The sequence below is a fragment of the Monomorium pharaonis genome, chromosome 9 (genome assembly GCF_013373865.1).
Source record: "Monomorium pharaonis isolate MP-MQ-018 chromosome 9, ASM1337386v2, whole genome shotgun sequence".
Lineage (NCBI taxonomy): Eukaryota > Metazoa > Arthropoda > Insecta > Hymenoptera > Formicidae > Monomorium > Monomorium pharaonis.
Genome location: NC_050475.1, coordinates 7,889,092 through 7,897,943, shown reverse-complemented (window position 1 = coordinate 7,897,943; position 8,852 = coordinate 7,889,092).

The following is an 8,852-nucleotide window of genomic DNA, read 5'->3' as shown; positions in this document are numbered from 1 at the left end:
AACAAATTTTTTTTCTCAGTGTAGGCTTGTTTTTGTCCTCGTAATATTCTGAAATGTCGTACATAATTTTTTGACATTTAAAATTTAAATTACTACTTTAAAATTATTCCAGATTTCTCCAGGATGTAATGGTTGACAATGTAATAAAATACGAACAAATAATTTATGTAGCTGTCATCCATTCTACAGCTTTATTCATAGCTCGTATCCATTCATCATTATCTTCAATTAAGCCTAAAGCTAAACATGTTTCTGAAAATGTTTGATAAGTTTCTCTATTTACAGTTTTTTAATCAATAAAACTTGTAGCTTCTTTAATAATAAGTAACAATAATCGTAAATGAAATAATTCTGTTTGTGTTGGACTAACAGAATACATTCGACCTATACAATTATAATAATTACTACGTTTAACCCAGTGCGATATGCTTCGATTATTAACTTTTTCTTTCTTGAAAGTATAATGTTGTGGAATTTCTATATATAAATATTTTTTCGCTTCAGCATCGCGTAAATTTAATGCAAAATAGTCAATTAACATTGTGACTTAAAGCAGAAGACATTGCATCTTTAATAGAATTATTTTCAATTATTATATTTTGTTCATTAGGCAGATGTACTGGTAAATAAACTATAGCATGACTTTTATCTTGTAGTTTCTTACTAAGTATTCGCCAGCTAACTTCTACAGGTCCAACGTAACGAGCTTCAATATATTCGCGTATTTCATCGCGATTAATTATTTACAACATTTTCTGTTGTTATAGCAACTGCATCGTGACCTTTATAAATATATTTATATAGATATTTAACTGATTTGATACTGGAAACTATTTCAACGTTAAGATGACAATTAAATATAATTGATAATATAGGACAATATGGAACAACATAACGGTTATCAACTATCCTCTGTCGTTCAAAAGTCTTACCAGTGTCTCGTAGATAATATGGATAAGCATCTTCATCCATTTTTGTTTCTTCAAGAAAAGCTTTTGGATAATGTTTCGAACATTTTCCATCAACCAAACACCAATCACCACAAAGTACATGTGTCATATGTTTCACAACTATTTCATGTAAATTATAAGTTTCACATGGATCAGGAATTTCTGAAATATATTTATCGACAATTTCTGGAGTTGTTATTTTAAAATTATGTTTTAAAGTACATATGGATGTGTGGTAAACCACGTTTTTGGAATTCAATAACATATACGTATGATGCTATTTCACCAAAAAATTTTTATTACATTCTGTACCACGTATTTCTCCTTGATGGTATTCTCCAAGTTCGAGTAGTAACCGATCTTGTTTTGATGTGCTCTATTCAAATTATACTGATCATTGATAACTTGTCCATCTATTACTATCGCTGTTATCCCCAATTTGGCTACAACGTCGGGTTTCCTGACCTCCACCCCTATCTCAAGACGCGGCTCTTCTTTAACCCCACGCCTTTCTAACGCGCGGCTTATGTATGACATCATCGCGTTATGCCTACGAATCCTAAAACCGTGTGTCCGGTGGCATTGCTGAAGGACATGATTTAAAGTTTCCGCAGCCCTGCACCCCGCTCTGCATACTCTTTCCTTGGGTCTTCCTCGACTGGTCCTAGACTTCGTTAGAAGAGCATTAATATGGAGTCTACATGACTGCACAAATTCTCTTCCGGGCAGGAATTTTGTGTCTTCCCTTATCCACGTATGTTGTTACGGAACCTTCACAAACTCTTTCAAACCTCCTCCGTCCACTTTGGCACATAGTTGTTTTTCCTAAAGCTTCTCGATATCTTCTAGGGATTCAAGTTGCTTTTGCCCATCCCGCAGCCTGGCTTTACATTTTCCTAACTCCCTTTGCCAGAATGCTGTACGAACTGACGACTCCTGTGGATCCCTAAGAGGTAACTTTACCAGGCGATTGAACCTACGCATTGGTGCGTTCCATCGAAGTGAGAGGATGCCCAGCCCCCCCCCCCTCCCCTCCCCATCTTAATATCTGCATAAATATAGGAATTTGGTGCATCTGTTGGAAGGGTTAACCGTACCACTACTTGCTTGGTCGCATTTACGTAATATATTAATATTTATATTTCCTAATTCTAATTGTTGGTACATCGCTGGGATGATCACCGTTCTTATGGTAAATAGTCTTTGTTGCGGCTTCAGCGGTGCCTTGGTCAGCTTCTCCAATTGAGTATTTAGCTTGGGTACTGCGTTCACCTTTACTCTTCCTTCTGGACTAAAGGGTATTCCCAGATATTTCCATTCATCGGATCTTCTTAGAGCAGGTAATATCTTTCCATTGCATTCGAAGACTGTTTCTTTGTCGATGAGTTTTTTTCTCATGCGGGACATTCCTTAAAGCTACTATAATGCTCTTCTCCACGCTTATATCTAGGCCACATTGCTTCAGGTAGTTGCTTGTTATATTCAGGCTCTTTTGTAAGCCTGTTGGTAGATGCAAATAGGAGCATATCATCCGCGAATAGTGCCGCGGGTCATCCCTCCTACTCGCGCTCCTATGTCCTCCGGAAGCTCTGTTGAATACGGAACCCCGTCCCAATAACTATAACCATAACTTATGTAGTCAAAATTATTGTTCTGAATACAGATTTTAAAATTGTGTTAGATGTTGCTCGTGCTTCATTAAAAAGTTGTAATAAAAAAAGTTTCATAAAAACGAAAAGACGTCTTAGCCAGTTCAACCAACGAGGCATGCTGATTTGCTTTAAAGTTATTTTTAAACTGTACTAAGCCAAAATTTTTGTAACAAAATACATCTTTCCAAACAAAAATTTAATTTTTTTTTTTTTAAGATTTAAAACTATTTTCAAATTTATAGAACAGCATAAACGTACACATATTCCATCAATACATAATGTAACACATTTTAAATATTTGTTTCGATATATGCGTTAATGTCACTGAAAAATAGAAATTAAAGAAAGTATACGATTACTGTTAATTTACAATAAGATTTAAAAACGATACCTGGAAATTTATTATTTTTAAATTATAAACTTATAATTTAAAATGAAAAAAAACTAAACTTTATTTATTATTGTGTTAAAATTTGTGATATAAAATAAAGAAACGTTCCATGCGATAATTATAAAATTGATGTTGTACACAATGTTATTAAGAAAGAGAGATTTTCTTACTTTTTACTATTCTGCGATTCTTCTTTATCAGAAGCTCTTCCCTCTTTTAATTTTTTTTATCAATTTCTTTTTGTGTTTCTTCCTCTTTTCTATCTCTTGCTGTCTTTAGTTTTATTTATAATCGTTTTCTCTATCAAAAAATTGATATTATATTTTATAACATTCATGTTCTGTCAGAGATAAACTTAAAAATAACAATTCGACATTAACAATCTTTTTTAGATATTAATTAGATTTTAGATTTTTTTAGATATTGTAATTATAATTTATTTACATGTAAATAATTTACTTTACTCCTTTTCTTATTTTTGTCTGTATTATTTTTAACTTTCTCTTTCTCTCTCTTTTCTTCTTTCTTTATAAAATAAATTACAATGATAATTGACAGCTGTCAAAATTCAATCACAATGACAGCTACTCTCGCAACGCGAAGCGAGGCAAGCGAGAGAACCAAACAGCGTCACGGAAAAGAGGCCTCAAGGCATCGATACGAACGAAATTCACTCAGTTGAGACGCCTTTTTTAGGAAGGGATAAAACACTTTCTATAGCTGTATTCAGCAGAAGAATCTGTTTTGCAACTATTATCTATTCTTTACTTATTATATTTGAGAATAAATATATGTTTGCAATATTCTTAATTCACGTATTGATATCACTCCTTACTTGCATTGTATTAATTAACTATTTAATTTAACTTTAAACTTAGTTCTTGATTTATATGACTTGTAACATAACTAAATTAATTGTATAGGTTATTAACTTTAACATTAAATTAATTTACACCTAAAAAAATTAAATTACACCTGCTATGCAATACGTACACATTTACCCAAGGTTGTAAGTAATTCCATTTTAAGTGCATATTAGAAAGGGAAAAGGATGTGAAAATAAAAAAGAATCTGATTAGGCTAACATTTATCGTAACGTTTTATTTGATTTATTGTTTATATTCATTATCGGTTTTTACAGGTCGCAACACACTGCGTAATATAATCGTAATATAAGTTTCGTTTTTTCTCCTCTTCTGTTTAATCTTTGAACAAAACTACTAAAAATAGACTCGATAAAATCAACCGCTCAAGCCTCTCTCTTTTTATATATCTCATCTTACTTATCAAGCGCGAGTCAATGAGATCCGAGATACAGTCGAGGTTATATTGTATATATTCAAGAAGAGAAAAAAGGGAATCACCTTCTGAAAATTTCTAAGAAGCTCGCAGTTTAGTAGTAGATGAACTGAAAAAACGCTACTCATTCTCTAATTGTTAACGCTTATCTGCTACGATATAAACATTCTATTACTAATATCGTTATCAGTTTGTCGTTTTTCAGCGCGTTTTTAAATGTTCTTTTTGTTACCTCACATCCAATGTCCACTAGACGTTTTCAATCAAGAACGATTTTGATTTTGTGCAACCCGCGTTTCATAATTTCAATTATAATTTAATAAATTGCATGCCGTTTTGTTTTATGATACTTCGAATAAAGAATTATCGTTTCAAAAAGAACTGTAGAAAAAGAAAAGTGCTATCGCTATTTTTCAACGGAAGGCAACGCATTCTCAGTACCATACAATTCCGATTAAAATAAAAGTTCTCAATATTTTCTCAAAAAAACAAAACGCGAGATTTCGAAATCATTAAGCATTAGATTGAGACTGAAAACGACAATCTTGTTCTATTTACAGGACAAGGCTCGTCGTGTCCACGCCCAATATAAATTCTACAAATTTTGCCTTATATAATAAAGTACATCGAAGTCGTTTGCGTTACAATTAGCTGTGATATAAGCGTACTCTCGTACAAATCAAAAAAAATTTTTTTTTTTAATTTTTACCTTTATCCTTCTTAGCTCGAAGATTATTGCCAATAATTACTTTATCTTCTTTCTTTCGATATTTTTACCATTTTTATTGTTAATCCTCAACTGTAGAATGTGATAAGATAAAATATAATATTACCACAAACATCGTATTACATGTACTGAAACACATTTATTTTTAATTTGCTCTTTTTAATTATTTTGACTCATATTTCTTTATAATTTTATAGCTATTATTACAGCTATTATTTTCTGAGCATCATCAAATTTGTACAGAATTATGTTATTTTATTTTGTGAATGCAATTGTTTTAATGGGTTTTCGATAGATGTTGTAACTAACGTTTCTTAATTTTCTACCAAAAGTATTTAAAGATCAATTTTTATTAACGTTTATCAGCAACTTTTTGTGTTCGTAAGTTAATAAATTGTGCACATTGTCAGTGTCAATATAAAACAATCGTCTAAAGCGTTTGTTTGTGAGATTGATATCACTTGAGCTTGTTTGACTTACTTGTTAGTTAAATTTAATATCTTTTGTAGCTTGGAGTAGACAACCCCGATAAGACAACATTTATTAAATTACACATAAAAATCTTGCACAAAAAATCTGCAGTTATGTATATATAGTTAAAAAAGTAAAAAAAGTTATGTAGGTACATTCACAGAAACAGACATGGAAGAATTGACATTTTATAGAGCACTAATAACCATTTGTGTAATTAATTTAAAAGTAATATTTTGACAAAATTTTAATAATATGGCAAATTGTCTCAATAATATTAGCAGATTAAAATTTTTTTAAATTATTTAATAATTAAAAAATGCTTTAGCTGTATTCTATACATAAAACTTTCAGAAATATAATTAAAAAGGACGCTTATAACAACGTAGAATTAGTCCTAAAATATATATAACACTGAGATTTTGCAACCTAAAATATGTTACATTCAACATGGTAAAATTTTAAATACCGTTGTAGAATATTTTTCTTGAATTTATACCTCTAATTTAGATTTATTTTTATTAATATTTAGAAATTATACTTCAACAAAACTAATGATGTAATGACATAATGATATATCATTTTACCGCAATTATTGTGATATTTTTGTCAATTTATTATTCTATAATTATAACATTTGCATACTGTGCCTATCATAGATTATTCTATTCAAATACATCACAAATGTTTATTCATGTTATATAAAATATTTATTTCTTTCATATCATTATTACTATACATTTTTACCACACGTATATGAAATTTCTTCCGCTCATATTCATTTTTGTTTAAAAACATAATTTATTTGAATTTGTCCAATTTATTTTCTAAACGACAACTGACAGTATTTTTTGTAATACATAATATATTAAAATTATCTGCTAATAGTGCAATAAGAAACTATTAGTTACAATATCTATTATTAAAACTTTTGCACTCACTAACATTTAAATTAAATTGATTTCTTTTATGTAATATATAATACTTTTCAAATTTAGTTTAGATATAATTGAAGATTTCTTGCAACAACTAACAAATCGTACATTGAAGATATTTGAGAGTACTTGCGCAAAGTATGTATCGAATGAAATTCTACGTTTTGTTTCCGTGTATCTTCCTGGTACAATCGCGTCGCATAAATATTTCCTGTTGATATGACTTTGCGAATTGCATCGATTTGTTATGAAACTCGCAGCCTAAACATCATTCACAGATTCGATATTACGCATGCGAGATACACTCCGAAATTGACTTTACTGTGGCAGAAAACACCCTCGCGCTTTCCCATCGAACTCTCGCATTTCGAACGCATATCATAATATAATTGCGCTTTGCACTTGTAGTTCCCTTTATTTGTCGGGATTCGAGAAAGTCTCGCGTTTGCATGAGCTGTAAGGAAAATTTTCTAAATTCTAATATTTAATGATGATGATGATCCCCAAATAGACACTGTCTACAAAGAAAAAATTTTATTCTGAAAATTTACTGATAACCTTGGACTACAACATGGTATTTCGAAGAGTTTTATGTGAATTCCTTTAATTCGATTAATATCTATTACAATAAAATATAAAATATATTTGATTAAATTTGACAATCTGCTTGGTGACTTTTACATATTGTGTTATTTATAAAATGTCTTCTTCTTTTGTATATTTCAAAAATTCCTTTGTTAACAATAATTGTTAACGATAAACTGGATAACTTTTGGTAATATTTGATAATATTTCATAGGTTATTGAGAAAGAATTGTTCCAAGGTTATCACTAACCATAAAATTGTAGAATTTTGCAGTAAAATATAACAAAAATTTTCTCCGTGTAAATGTCTCAATTAAAAAAATATTTCTATTATTTTACATAAGATAACAAATTCCACAAATTTTTTCAGTAGATAATTTTCATCGAGATGTAAAAAAATTAAATAAATATAAAATTATAATTGTATAATTTGTTACTTTTATCCTCATATATATATCTTACAGATATACATATACATTTGATCTTACACGATGCTTACAAGTCGAGGATCCACATCGCTTACGCTTATTTTGATTATTAAGTACGCCATACGAGTCGGGCTCGTCACAGTTAGGATCGATGCAGCGAATTACATTAATTGACAATTAACATTACACGCTAGTTAGTAGCATTGTCGGATTAACCTCATTGTCGCTCGTGATTGTATTATTCTTTCATCGCTTACTCTTGCTAGGTCTTAGAGCGGCGCAATGTGGTTCAAACGAAAACGCTAATTAAATCGACTAATCACTACTGATATGTGCACGATCGCTTTTAGTATACATTGAAAATCCAATTCTTTTCAAATGCGACTGCATTTGTCTTTTTTTTTCGACAGTGCTGATTCCTACTTTCATTGCATCTACCTGATTTCTAAATCGTCGAACCATACCATTTAATGGGTTTCAAAGATTTAAATATTTTAAATATAATTTCCTTTCCTTGTAACGTGTAATAAAAGCTTATAGAAACAAATTATATTTTTTTACACGGTTACGTAATTTAAATTAACTTAACACAATTTAAGACTGAGATTTAGACGAATGTAGCAGATATTCATGTTTTACGATTTTATTGTACTTAATGTTGCAGCTTAATATTAAAATGTATCTTCATGTTTGATTATTGGTTTATGCGCATTAAAACTGTGCATCGAGCTCGATTCCACAGAGCGAATTAAGGAAAAGACAAGCAATGACATTTGAGACTTTCTCATCCGTCCCGCTATTCTGACGTTCGATAGTTCGTAAAACAACTCGTGGTTTTCGAAAGCCTTCACTCTTGCCTGCGCCATCCTTTCGGTTAATAAAGAAGTATTGTCATTATTATCAAATCGTCTTTTTGCACTATTAAATGCATCGCTGAAAATAACATTAAAGTTTCTGTCGTCGCGCGTTGTCAGAGATAGAACTTCACTACTTTATTACACTTTGATCTTTTTGATATCGAGACTTGCAGCTAGTTTTGACATATAGACTTTGTAAAAAAATTGTTTTTGATTTTCGGCTGCTTACGGGAGATTTGCAAGGCTACAGATAATCGAGATCAAGGGCGGAATCTAAAGTCAAAGAACTGTTCGTGTACCGCACGCACGCACATGCGCGCGCGCGCGCGCGCGCGCGCGTGTGTGTGTGTGTGTGTGTGTGTGTGTGTGTGTGTCGACGACACAGGGGTTTTTGTCGTTAAAGCTATCAGCGCGTAACTCTGCGTCTTTAAAACATTGCACGAGGAATCAACTATACGCCACACAATATAGCGTATTTTATTTAATTAATTGCTTCATTTGTTTAGTTTAATAGCTGCTCACGAATTGCCGAGCGTTGGGATGGGGGGAGAAGGGGG